General features: G+C 42.9%; 1 protein-coding gene across 1 annotated transcript in view; it reads right to left on the bottom strand.

The window, feature by feature from the left end:
• Window positions 1-14,243, bottom strand: part of ENTREP2 (endosomal transmembrane epsin interactor 2) — a 1,280,798-nt gene that overhangs the window by 699,354 nt on the left and 567,201 nt on the right. The gene's annotated exons all lie outside the window — the stretch shown is intronic.

Genomic DNA, 14,243 nt, shown 5'->3' with positions numbered 1-14,243 from the left:
ATAAAAATTTTAAGAACACTAGCAGACATCTTGTATTGTATTGACTGACATTCGATGTCTGCTAGTGTTCTTAAAATTTTTTTCATGTATGCACCGGGCCGCACCGACGAGCGGACCCCGGCGCCTAACAGTACCCCCCCCTTGAGGAGGGGTCAAGGAACCCCTAAAGCCAGGTTTCTGGGGAAATTCTCGAAAAAATGCCCTCTTGAGCCTCGGGGCATGGAGATCCTTATCCAGGACCCAAGACCTTTCTTCTGGACCATAACCTCTCCAATGCACCAAAAAATAAAGCCGACCCCGGGACAACTTGGAATCGAGAACCTTCTCCACCAAGAACTCCTGCTGACCCTGTACATCAATTGGTGATCTCCCCTGAGATATCTTACGAGGAAATCTACTGGACGAGACAAATGGTTTCAGCAATGAGCAATGGAAAGTATTTCCGATCCGTAAAGTTTTTGGTAAACGTAACCGGAAGGCAACTGGATTTACTTTTTTGATAATGTGAAATGGTCCAATAAATTTAGGACCCAATCTGGCTGAGGTTTGTCGAAGTTTAATGTTGCGAGTCGACAACCATACCCTATCTCCTACTTTAAAAGTGCACGGCCGCCGGAGCCTGTCAGAAAATTTCTTTTCCTGAAATGCCGCTTTTCTGAGAGCCAGGTGCACTTTTCTCCAAATGAGCCTAAGATGAGAGGTCAAGGTCAGTGAGGAGACAGAGGAATGTTGAAAAAAGGAATTAGCTCTGGGGTGAAAACCAAAAACTGCAAAAAATGGAGACACATTGGTGGAGGAATGACAGGCATTATTGTAAGCGAACTCCGCCAATGGAAGAAACTCAGACCAGTCATTTTGGAGTTTGGCCGAGTACAAACGCAAATATTGTTTTAGTGATTGATTAACTCGCTCAGTCTGCCCGTTGGATTGGGGATGGTAGCCTGACGTTAAAGATAATTTCATCTTCAATGAGACACAAAAAGATTTCCAAAACTGTGCAATGAATTGTGGACCCCGATCAGAAACAATATCAGTGGGTAACCCATGGAGTCTGAAAACATGGCGGAGGAATAAGACTGCCAATCCCTGGGCAGATGGCAATCGGGGAAGAGCAATGAAATGGGCCATTTTGCTAAAACGGTCCACTACCACCCATATGACTCGGCATCCGGCTGACAGAGGGAGGTCCACCACAAAATCCATGGAGATATGAGACCATGGCCTAAGAGGAACATTCAAGGGCATAAGCTGACCGATAGGCAAAGAACGGGGAACTTTATGCTGTGCACAGACCTGACACGAAAAAACAAACTCTTTAATGTCTTTGGAAAGACCAGGCCACCATACTGAGCGGGAGACTAATTCCAAAGTCTTAGCGATTCCCGGATGCCCGGCAACTTTGCTATCATGAAACTCCGTCAAAACAGTTGCTCTCAAAAACTCAGGGACAAAAAGACGACCAGCAGGAGTATTTCCAGGAGCTTGATGTTGAAGCAGCTTTAACTGGGTAAATAAATCCTGTGTGAGGCCTGCCCGAATGACTGAAGACGGAAGTATGGAAGTAACAGGACTGTTGTCTTGAACTGGAAGAAAACTGCGTGACAGGGCATCTGCCTTGGTATTCTTGGAACCTGGCCTGAAGGTGATAATGAATTTGAAACGAGTAAAAAATAAAGCCCAACGAGCCTGCCGGGCATTCAGTCGTTTAGCTGATTCAATGTATTGAAGATTTTTGTGATCAGTCAAAACTGAAATGATATGAGTCGCTCCCTCAAGCCAATGCCTCCACTCCTCGAAAGCCCATTTAATAGCCAGCAATTCCCGGTTACCAACATCGTAGTTGGATTCAGCAGAAGAGAATTTCCTGGACATAAAGGCACAAGGATGTAATTCAAGGGAATCCGGATCCTTCTGAGACAGGATGGCCCCTACTCCAACCTCTGAGGCATCAACCTCAACAATGAAAGGCAATTCTGGGTTGGGGTGTCTGAGGACAGGGGCTGAGACAAAGGCTTGTTTCAAGGCCTGAAAAGATAACTCAGCTTCACGTGACCAATTGGTAGGATCTGCTCCCTTTTTAGTCAGTGCCACAATGGGAGCAACTAGGTCAGAGAAAGAGTGAATAAATCTTCTATAGTAGTTTGCAAACCCTAAAAAGCGCTGAATTGCTTTTAAATTGGTGGGTTGCGCCCAACTGAGGATGGCTTGGAGCTTTTTTTGTTCCATACGGAATCCCCGAGGGGAAATAATGTATCCTAAAAAGGATACCTCCGTGACATGAAATTCACACTTCTCCAGCTTGGCGTATAGGTGATTTTCACGTAATTTTTTTAGAACCTGACGCACCTGGGTAACATGTTGTTCTACAGAGTCAGAATAAATCAAAATATCGTCTAAGTAGACTACAACGAATTTTCCAAGAAATTCACGGAGCACATCGTTAATGAGATCCTGGAAAACTGCCGGAGCGTTAGACAGGCCGAATGGCATAACCAGATACTCATAGTGGCCTGACTGAGTACTGAATGCCGTTTTCCACTCATCCCCTGACTTGATTCTGATGAGGTTATATGCTCCTCTTAGGTCAATCTTAGAAAAAATCACAGCCGAACGTAGCTGATCAAAGATGACAGAGATCAGTGGCAGAGGGTAAGTATTTTTTACTGAGATTTTATTCAAGGCTCTAAAGTCAATGCAGGGTCTGAGTGAACCATCCTTCTTCTCTACGAAAAAGAAGCCTGCACTTAAAGGGGATTTAGATGGCCTGATAAATCCTTTCCCTAGGCTTTCTTTAACATACTCATTCATGGCCACGGTTTCAGGTCCGGACAATGCATATAACCTTCCCTTAGGCAAAGTGGCACCAGGAATTAGCTCAATAGCACAATCATAAGGCCTATGGGGAGGCAGAATATCCGCTTTGCCCTTGGAAAAAACATCAACAAAATCCTGGTATTCCACAGGAATGAGTGCGGGAATGGCAGCAGCTATTCTGATGGGAAGCGTAATACATTCTTTATTACAGATGGTACCCCATTGTGAGATCTCCCCTGACTGCCAATCAATGATGGGATTATGAAAGGCCAGCCAAGGGTGACCCAGAACCACTGGAACTGCTGGGCAATGGGTGAGAAAAAACTCATTTTTTTCAGAATGCAGAGCTCCTACCGAGAGTAGAACAGGAGGTGTACAGAGAGAAATAACCCCATTGGACAAGGGACTCCCATCTAAACCATGCATGGTGATACACCTACCCAAGGCTAACTGAGGAATACCTAAGGTCTTGGCCCATGTTAAATCCATAAAGTTCCCTGCAGCTCCACTGTCCACAAAAACAGAGACCGAGGAACAGAGGCTGCCAAAGGAAACTTTAGCTGGGACTAACAGTGAATTATTTGAGGAGATAAGCTGCAGACCAAAGTGAACCCCCTCACAATTCACTTGGTCGAGACGTTTCCCGACTTGTTCGGACAACTACGGGCAAAATGTCCCTTACCTCCACAGTATAAACAAAGACCAGAATTTTGCCTTCTGGTTCTTTCTTCAGGAGACAGTTTGGAGAGACCTATCTGCATAGGCTCCTCTATGTCCACAGGGATGGAAAAAACACAAGGAGTTGACCCGACAGATGCTCCTTTTTCAGCCCTCCGCTCTCTGAGCCGACGATCAATCTTAATAGAGAGCTCCATGAGTTTATCGAGAGTCTCAGGAGCGGGATACTGAAGGAGACTGTCTTTTATAGACTCAGATAAGCCGAGGCGAAACTGACTGCGCAGGGCTGGGTCATTCCATCCACAGTCATTCGACCAACGGCGAAACTCCGTACAATAATTCTCTGCGGGATTCCTACCCTGTCTGAGAGCACGCAACTGAGTCTCGGCGGATGCCTCTCTATCAGGGTCGTCATATAACAGTCCTAAAGACTTCAGAAAGGCGTCTACAGAAAATAAAGCCGGATCGTCTGTCTTTAAACCAAAAGCCCAGGTCTGAGGATCCCCCTGAAGCAGAGAAATAATAATTCCAACCCGCTGAGCCTCCGTACCTGAGGAGACTGGTCTCAAACGAAAATAAAGTTTACAAGACTCTTTAAAATTAAAAAACTGTTTTCTATCCCCAGAAAAACGGTCAGGCAGATGCATTTTTGGTTCAGGAATGACCCTTGGGGAAGTCCGTAACAGATCTTCCTGTGACCTCACCCGAAGGGACAGATCCTGAACCATCTGAGTAAGTTCTTGAATCTGACTAACTAGAAGCTGGCCAGGATTTGGCCCGACACCGGTGGGATTCATGAGGCCGACAAATCTCCCAACTGAACAAGGGAAAAATTAACTCCTGTTAATTTTAATTTTTAGTTGGGCCGGTGATAATGTTATGATTCCCGTACTCCAGACCAGAGGAGATCTTATGGCAGAGGTCTGAGTACAGGAAAGATATACTGGTTGTGGGAGCAGGAGAGCCTAGTAACCCCTGGCGCCCTAACTCCGTTGTCTCGCCCGTGTTATCAGAAATCCCCTGCGAGACTATGGTTGCTTGAGCCCATGGCAGCCGCGTTCGAAGGGCGGATTATGTCTGCCCAACCCCGATGCCCCCTCAGGTCTTAATGGGAGACAAAGGGAGATCCGAGACAGGGTGATAACAAGGGGCCCTCTGACTAAGCAACCAGGCCAGGGGTTACAAGCTAACTAACTTAACCAAAGAAGTATGTGCGGACTAGCCGCCAGGGAAAAGGACAACCAAAGATCCCCTGATCCGTCACTCCTATCCAGCACCGCTGGATACCAGAGTGGACCAGGGAGAGCGGAATCCTCCGCAAAAGCTCCAAAACACAAAGATACAAAATAATAAACAGTAAGCGGTCAAGCCGCAACACACGGCTATGCCGCGACTCACGAACACCACAGGATGTTAAAGGTGCTCGGTCAGACTCCAGGAATAGATGACAAACTTCCGAGTACAGGATCACTGAGGACAGGAACAACCGGATTGAGCAGGACTGGAAACTCTCTGTAACTGACACAGGCAAACAGGAAGCTATCACCGGCGTCTGTGAGAAGTCCAAAGGGTGCTTATAACTGTGAGCTCCCCAATCAGGAGCCAGACTGGGTAATCACAAGTAATGCCGTGCAGCTTGCATGCTGCACGGCCAGCACACCATTAATACAAATTAGAAAAGACCCAGCAACGGGGAACGCGGCCCGAACGTGGCGTCCCCGTTGCTAGGGTCTGAGCGGCTCCGTGCGCCCGGCGTCCAGCGTTGCCAGGGAGCCGGCGGCTGTGCGCGCACGGCGTCCCTGGTTGCTAGGCGCCGGGCCGCACCGACGAGCGGACCCCGGCGCCTAACAGCACCTAGGCCTGACATAATATCTCATTGGCTCTGTTCCCCTTAGTATGTAAACTCTCATAGGCAGGACACGCTTTGCTCTTGTTCTCTACTTTGCACTACTGAAATAAAATGTTCCCCTTGTCTTTTGTTTCCATGTCTGTTCAGTAACTCGGATACTGTATGCTCACCATTATTTTGTATACAGGCTCATCGGGTTCCAGACTACCTCACCTCCCTGCGATTTACCGCAGCTTACCCTACAAGAGAGTGAGTTGCCCTATTCTTGCACTGTGTTCTCATCATACCTGGTCTGTCATTTTATTACGGTGTATTGTTTCTAGATATGCCAGTTTCTACTGTACTAATGATATGGCAAATGACATTGCTACTATATATATTCTTTATACAATGCAGAGGAAACTTTGACAATTTAAAAATAAATATAATATTAATACTATATTGATAACTAACATTGCACCAAGAAACTAAATATCTATGATAGCCACAACTAGATAGTGTTTAGTATGCTCCTCAACAAGCATATGATTAGTATAGACCAGTTATATTGTATGCCACAAGAACACTCTAAAAACGCAGTAACTCATCAGAGATTGATTTACATGCGAGGCAAAATCCAAAGACCATATGGACATCTCATTGCTACCACATAGTTTAGGATTTCCAGATGTTGATAATGTGGACCTTTAGCTCTTTGGCACCGGTACTAGGGTAAGTGTATTCCAGATGCCGTGCACAAAGAATTAAACATATGGGATATTAGAAGAGTCCATAAAATACTGGGTTAAATTATGCTGACAAAGGATCCTGACAGGGACTGGAACGCAACTACAAAGGCTACTGTTCCATTTTACTACTGAAATCTACTGCAACTGGCAAACACTAAAAGCTAAAAAATAAAAGCAAAAATTAAAAAGAGCCATCTGGTCAATCAAATATATTTTTATTATTATTTGGAACTAAGCAGGGACACATCCTGCAAGAGGCACACGAGACAAAAAGTGATGTTTTGCCAGCGGAATGAGAGGATGGTTCTCAAAGCTGCCTGCCAATACATTGCTATCCAATGTCCCTAACTGTTATGTGTTTGGACCATTGGCAGGGATGATGGGACAATTTTTGCACGAGTGCCAGCTAGAATTTGGCATATTTTTTAAAACAAGCATAACATTTTATTGTGTTTTTTTTTTGTTGTTGTTGTGATCACCTGGCTGCAGAGAAGGGGAGTCATTATGCCAATGCATTTTCTTGTTACGCTGCATGGCCTTGGCCAGGATTTTCTGCAGTCCGTTGTTTTGGCCATATCATTTCATGGTCAGAATGACTTTTACTGAAAAATATTCATTATCAAACAATCATATTTCTATTACAAATCGGTGAGTTTTGCTATTCATTTTCCTTTTCATTTGACAAACACTCATGACTGTATTTTTAATTATTTGCGGACTTAGTTTTGGAGACATAGGGGTCAGGGCACCCCTAAGTATCCCCCCCCCTTTCCAATTTTATTATTTTTATTGGTTATAACTAAGCCCTCATTTGATGACTAGCAATATAATAATAATAATAAAAATAATAATAATAAAAACATAAAAGATGACAAACAATTTTATTTTTAATCATGTAAATATATTTACTACAGTAAGTAGGACAGCTTACAGGGGCAGTCTGTGTATACCCTACCCATTTACTGTACCATATGCCTCTTGAGAGGAGTATAGGGTTTCTACGAGATTGTGGATTAGATCACACATCTGAACTTTTTGGTTTAAGAATCATTATCTTATTCAATAGCAGATATCATCAAATTTCAACTCACCAGATTATTGTAAATGTATGCATTACTGTTCAATAGATGGTTTGATCTCAAGTTAGACTCTACTTATGTCATAGACGTTTTTATGACAATGCTCAGTATCTATTGTTAATCTTATGAATAAACAATTTTTTTATTGTATTCTGTGATATTTTTGGTGGTCCAGCTCCCATGAGAATTCTCTGTTTCTCTCTCTCTCTCTCTCTCTCTCTCTCTCTCTCTCTATATATATATATATATATATATACATATATTACATGATGGCTAATTAATATATATGCACAAAATGCTTTTTAATGTTGTGATATGTTTTTTTATTAATCGTGACCATAGACTTTTAAATTAATTCCATCTCCGCTGAATGTTCTCTTATATTAATGTTGTTTAATCTTTTGTGGTGTTTATAGCTGAACAAGAAATATTAGTTATTTCTTAAACATTTTACACTCTCAGGTACCAGTGGTTAGATCACAGCTGCTTTAGCTTTTTGCTTTCAGCTTGGATGAGTTTATTATAAATAGATGCAACTTGCAGTAAATGGCATATATAGGTCAAATAATAATATAACTGTTGCTAAGATTAGTGGCTTTCAAGCACTAGGGACACTTTGTGTTTATCTATAGGTCTAACCTGAGCATGGCGGTACCCATGACACAGCACACCACACCATATGGGACATTGGAGCCCTCAGTCAGTGCCAATGTTACAAAAATTTCCATGTGTATCCATATTGTGTTATTTCAGTAGATCCATCATTTTTAATCCAGTGGGCAGATTAGTTTATTTATTAAGTGCATAATACAACATGATTAGACGTTTTGGTCAGATTTCCTTTCTACTGTACACTTTGTTATTACAAAGGATCTTGAGAGACTGAAAGCTAAGCCATTTCCTATTAAATACTGTGCTGGTCATTCACTGAAAGAAGTGGAATGTGCTGTCTATAGTATTGTAACATTAAAACATTTGCCTTCCTTTTCTAAAGTGCACTAGAATATGTAAAATTGGAGTCTGATTGACATCTGTGTCTTATATCATTATATTTCTGTGCACAAGTTTATAAAAATGTCTCCAATGTATTATTCAGTTACACAGGACACTTTTAGACTGATTGAAAATTCAATATATAGTAGTTTACATTAGGGAATGATTCTCTGAAATATACCTAGTTCCACATTCCAATACACCCAGATAACTAGTATCTTACCAATTGTTGTAGGCCTGATTAGGTTTTCTTAAAATATTATGTACCACACTTCAGCAACACTTTTTTGTAATCATGTAGGGTTTAATAGTATGGGATCAAAACAAGATCACTCTCGATCCCTCTACTATTATAAATATGCATGAAATTTATAACGAGAATAAAACAAGCAGTACACAAACAGATATATAATCACAAAATGTGTGTAGACCTTTACAAAAAAAGTACTAAAATAAAACTATGATGCAGGCACAAAAAGATATTGAACAAAAACTAGTTAAATTTAAAAGTATAATAATACAAAATAAAATAGAAAAATTGGATTCAAACCAGGGTTCCGAGCAAACACCTCAGTGTCATTATCATTCAGTCAGTAAATTTAATCACCAAGCTACTCTTTCCATCTTGCTATCAAGAGTGGGGCTGCTAAAATATTAAATAAGATTGCAGTGTTTTATTAAGAAGAAAATCAACCGCTCCAACCTGTGCTTAATGCGTAAAATATCACATTAGTTGCAACAAGCTAGCCACAGTTTATACAGGGTATGCCTAAAACGTTAAGTTATTCTGTTAATGCTAGAACTGCATAAAGTGTATGGAATTTATAGTGCATGATAACACAGCAGGGAACAATTCTAAAATAACACAAATGGCATTGATCAAAAAGTAGTATCTTTAAATGACAGAGCATATATATGGGCAGTACGGATGGTGTAATGGTTAGCATTACTGCCTCACAGCACTGAGGTCATGGGTTCGATTCCCACCATGGCCCTAACTGTGCAGAGTTTGCATATTCTCCCTGTACTTGCGTGGGTTTCCTCCCACAATCCAAAAATATACTGGTAGGTTAATTGGCTCCCAACACAAATTAACCCTAGCGTGAATGTGTCTGTGTGTACATGTGATAGGAAATATAGATTGTAAGCTCCACTGGGGCAGGGACTGATGTGAATGGGGCAAATATTCTCTGTACAGCGCTGCGGAATATGTGTGTGCTATATAAATAACTGGTAATAATAATAATAATAATATATATTCAAATAACCATCAAAATGGCTACATATTTAAAATAACATTTGAGAACTAGTATTAAAACATGTTATTAAGTTACAGTTACCTGTGGATGAAAGGGGTGGCATTGAAAATGTTATACCAATGGTGTATTATGGAACAGGATACAAACCTATACATGCAATCATAATACTGTAAATATATCCAGTCTCTGCATATGAATGTTTGGAATGTAGCCTTTAAAAAAACCTTCAGATATTAGTAAAAGACACAAACAAACCTAAAAGAACATAAAAGGGAAAAACAAGAGTGGACCAATGTGAAATAATTGTCTTCACCCAATGAAGAAGTAGTAAAGAAAGGAGTGAAATAGAAATGAGATTAAGTGTGGCAGAGACAATGCCATATCAGAGCTCAGAGGCATCCCGAGCTGGCACCCCATGCCCAGCATAATTGATCATGATCCCATGACATTGCAGAACCAGAGCTGGAAGAAGGAAACTGGGCTCCAGGGCGAGTCCTCTCAGGCACTACGCAAGCTTGGAGACAGGTACCATTTGAGCAACAACCACGTTGCAGCATATACAGTAGGTCGTTCACCTCCTGTTATAGCTCTGGATAGGGAATGTGGACTGCAAGCTTCACTAGGGCAGGACCTGGTGTGAATGATTACAAATTCTCTGTAAAGCCTTGGAGAGAGAGAAAGTGATGGAGATAAAGTATCAGCTAATCAGCTCCTAAATGCCATTATAGGCTGTGCTAGAAAAATGAGTTGGTTGGGACTTTATCGCCATCCTCTTTATCTCTCTCCAAGGCTTAGTACTGTACATAGACCCCAAAGTACCAGCCACTTGGATCCTGTCATTTTTCAAACGCAGCCTGTAACATGGCAGTTAGGAGCTGATTGGCTGGTACTTTATCTCCGTCAACTTTATCACTCTCCAAGGCTTAGGACATCTCCCCCCGGTATAATATCTGACATTATATAAATACCGTATATACTCGAGTATAAGCCGACTTTTTCAGCACTTTTTTTTGTGCTGAAAAAGCCACCTCGGCTTATACTCGAGTCAGTGACAGGCAGAGGCAGAGCAGTGTGAAGGAGGGACACGGAGCGCACAGCGCGCGGCTCTCCTGTGTCCCTCCTGCATCTCCGGCGGCAGCAGCGGCGGTTCTATTACAGGAAGTACCCGTTCGTGACCTCTGATCACGAACCGGCACTTCCTTTAATAGACCCGCCGCGGCCGCCGAAGATGCAGGAGGGACACAGGAGAGGCGCGTGCTGTGCGCTTCGTGTCCCTCCAGAAGACAGCGCGGGATCGACGGAGGGGTAAGTAACAACACTGTGGGGCATACCTGGCACTTGGGGAGGGAACGTATCTGGCATCATGAGGGGGCGTATCTGGCAGCACTGTGGGGGCATATCTGGCAGCACTGTGGGGGCATATCTGGCAGCACTGTGGGGGCATATCTGGCAGCACTGTGGGGGCATAACTGGCAGCACTGTGGGGGCATATCTGGCAGCACTGTGGGGGCATATCTGGCAGCACTGTGGGGGCATATCTGGCAGCACTGGCAGCACTGTGGGGGCATATCTGGCAGCACTGTGGGGGCATAACTGGCAGCACTGTGGGGGCATATCTGGCAGCACTGTGGGGGCATATCTGGCAGCACTGTGGGGGCATATCTTGCAGCACTGTGGGGGCATATCTGGCAGCACTGTGGGGGCATAACTGGCAGCACTGTGGGGGCATATCTGGCAGCACTGTGGGGGCATATCTGGCAGCACTGTGGGGGCATATCTGGCAGCACTGTGGGGGCATATCTGGCAGCACTGTGGGGGCATATCTGGCAGCACTGTGGGGGCATAACTGGCAGCACTGTGGGGGCATAACTGGCAGCACTGTGGGGGCATATCTGGCAGCACTGTGGGGGCATATCTGGCAGCACTGTGGGGGCATATCTGGCAGCACTGTGGGGGCATATCTGGCAGCACTGTGGGGGCATATCTGGCACTATGAGGGCATATCTGGCACTGAGGGCTGTGTACGGCTAGAGCTGCATTTCCCACCCTAGGCTTATACTCGAGTCAATAAGTTTTCCCAGGTTTTTGTGGTAGAATTAGGTGCCTCGGCTTATATTCGGGTCGACTTATACTCGAGTATATACGGTAACTGTTAATAAAAACTGAATAAATAAGGTGAATAGAAAAAATAAATAAATGTCATTTCATAAAAGCCATCACAGGAGTGAATGTCACCACAAGGAATGACACAATGCGGCTCATTTATGTGATTTGGTACACATCTGAAGATATGCACATAAGAAAAAAAAAACAGAGCATGTATGTAGTGTTCTGCAAGAAGCTCAAAATTACTACCTCTTACATCAAGTATACGCCCGGCTTACCAGTGTATGAATGCCTGTAGGATGTGCAGATGTCAGTCATATGTATCAGTATTCAATATGGAAGCAGCTCTACTCTATTTGTACTGAGCTTATTAATGTAATATAAAACATGTTTAATACATTGTTCTGTTCTATACAAATAAGTTAGTGCTGTCAGTACAGAAGTGAGAATAATGACATTATTAAAATGAAAATTGCATTAATATAAAAATGTACTTCTATAGACCACTTCCATATCTACTAAATCATTTAATGAGAATAATCTTACCTGTAACCGTTCATATAGAAGTGAAAATTAGATAATATCAATAGGCCAATTAATTAGACTAATTAATTGAATTTATTAATCTAATGCTAATTGATCGCAAAGCTAATTAATGAAGTACTATCAGTTGGAGATGAATCGGCAAATAGCCAGTGAGCAGTGGCTAGATAGTGCAGTTGACAGCATCTTTATTGCTTACATGTGCACCAGCCCTATGCACTGAAAAGAGATATGGCTAGTGACAGCCAAACTGCTAGCCATTAGAGATATGTCTAGACAACAAGGTCCTGACTTCCCTGGGCCCATATAGGGAATCAATGTGGAGAGGGGAAACACATAAAGGTATAATAATCTGTATTATATCTGCAGGATCCGGTAAGGATCCCGGTGGTAGGAAACACAGTTATGCTGAGATAAACAATTTGTTCTACAATTTTACAGTCTTAGCATATCCCTTTACACAACCCAAGCTAGTAAGATATAAATACATATCATTTAGCATCACTGTCTGTCATTATAGGGTTAAATCAACAGAATAATGGGTAGTTTGACTGGGGTGGAACACCTGCCAAACCGTAACGCAGATTTCCTAAATGAGCTCAGCGAGAGTAGAAACCTTCCGTGGAGCAGAAAGGCAAGCAGATGATTTCTACATGTCTTTGGGGTAGGAGGGCTTGAAGAGAATAACCATTGCGGCTGTAGGCCTATCACAATTGCTCACCACGCCATTATGTGTACAACAATAGCATTGTGTAAAAATAGACCACAGATTAGGAAGACTGATCAAAACTGGTTGGCACTGAATTATTAGAAGTGTGAAGGTGAATAAATGTGAGTGGCATATAATATAAGGGGCCTCAATATGGATGGCAGCTATTAGGTCCATGACAGTCTACAGTTATCCGGCAGCCAACAGCTGTGCACGCTCCGGGGTCCCCACTGAGAGCAGGACCAGACATATTATTGATGATCACCTGTGTAGCCCAGTATCTGTCATCTTGCTTATTAAATAAACATCTATTTCTTTTCACAGTTCTAATTCCTATGTTCTAGCCCAACTCAAGTCAGACATGGTGGGAGCAGAATCTATTGCAAAAGATATAGGTAGGATTACAGTCAAAGGGGGTCAATCCGAGTTGTTCGCTCGCAAGCTGCTTTTAGCAGCTTTGCACACGCTAAGCTGCCGCCTACTGGGAGTGAATCTTAGCTTATCAAAATTGCGAACGAAAGATTAGCAGAATTGCGAATAGACACTTCTTATCAGTTTCTGAGTAGCTCCAGACTTACTCGGCATCTGCGATCAGTTCAGTGCTTGTCGTTCCTGGTTTGACGTCACAAACACACCCAGCGTTCGCCCAGACACTCCTCCGTTTCTCCAGCCACTCCCGCGTTTTTCCCCGAAACGGTAGCGTTTTTTCGCACACACCCATAAAACGGCCAGTTTCCGCCCAGAAACACCCACTTCCTGTCAATCACATTACGATCACCAGAACGAAGAAAAAACCTTGTAATGCCGTGAGTTAAAAACCTAACTGCATAGCAAATTTACTTGGCGCAGTCGCACTGCGGACATTGCGCATGCGCATTAGCGACTAATCGCTCCGTTGCGAGAAAAAAATAACGAGCGGACAAATCGGAATGACCCCCAAAGTCTATGCCCATGAAGTTGAAGATTGCCCCTGTGTCATTGTCATGGCAGATCCACCCTCAGCATGTTACTGTCTTACAGAATAGTGTGCTAAAACTGAAAAGGATGCTTCCTATTTACACCTAATCATATGGATGGGGTTGGGTGACATTACAACTTAACAACCCCTGACCAAGGTACCAGCACAAATGTCAATGGGAAAGGGGAATATATCTTACAACAGGCATATTAGGGAATTGCCTGCTTACAGAGAATAAAAGATAAATTCAAACATTAGACTTTTATCTTTGATGTAAACACTAACTTTGTCTCTGCACAAAAGCCTAACATGAATGGTGTAAATCCAACCATCTTCTCAGTTATTTTGAAGCAGCTTGAATAAACAATGAAATTACCAACAGTGATTGTTAGAACTGACATGTCAATTGCAGAAGAAGTAAGCCAAGACTAGAGAGACTGATTGTACATATCAGAGTGGCAAATAAACAAACTTTAATGAAGGAAAGACGGCACTCACAAGGAAGGGAAGTTAGAAAAGGACCCCCT

The sequence above is a fragment of the Pseudophryne corroboree genome, chromosome 6 (genome assembly GCF_028390025.1).
Source record: "Pseudophryne corroboree isolate aPseCor3 chromosome 6, aPseCor3.hap2, whole genome shotgun sequence".
Taxonomy (NCBI): domain Eukaryota; kingdom Metazoa; phylum Chordata; class Amphibia; order Anura; family Myobatrachidae; genus Pseudophryne; species Pseudophryne corroboree.
Note: the sequence above shows the minus strand (reverse complement) of the source record. Positions and strands in the feature narration are given on the sequence as shown.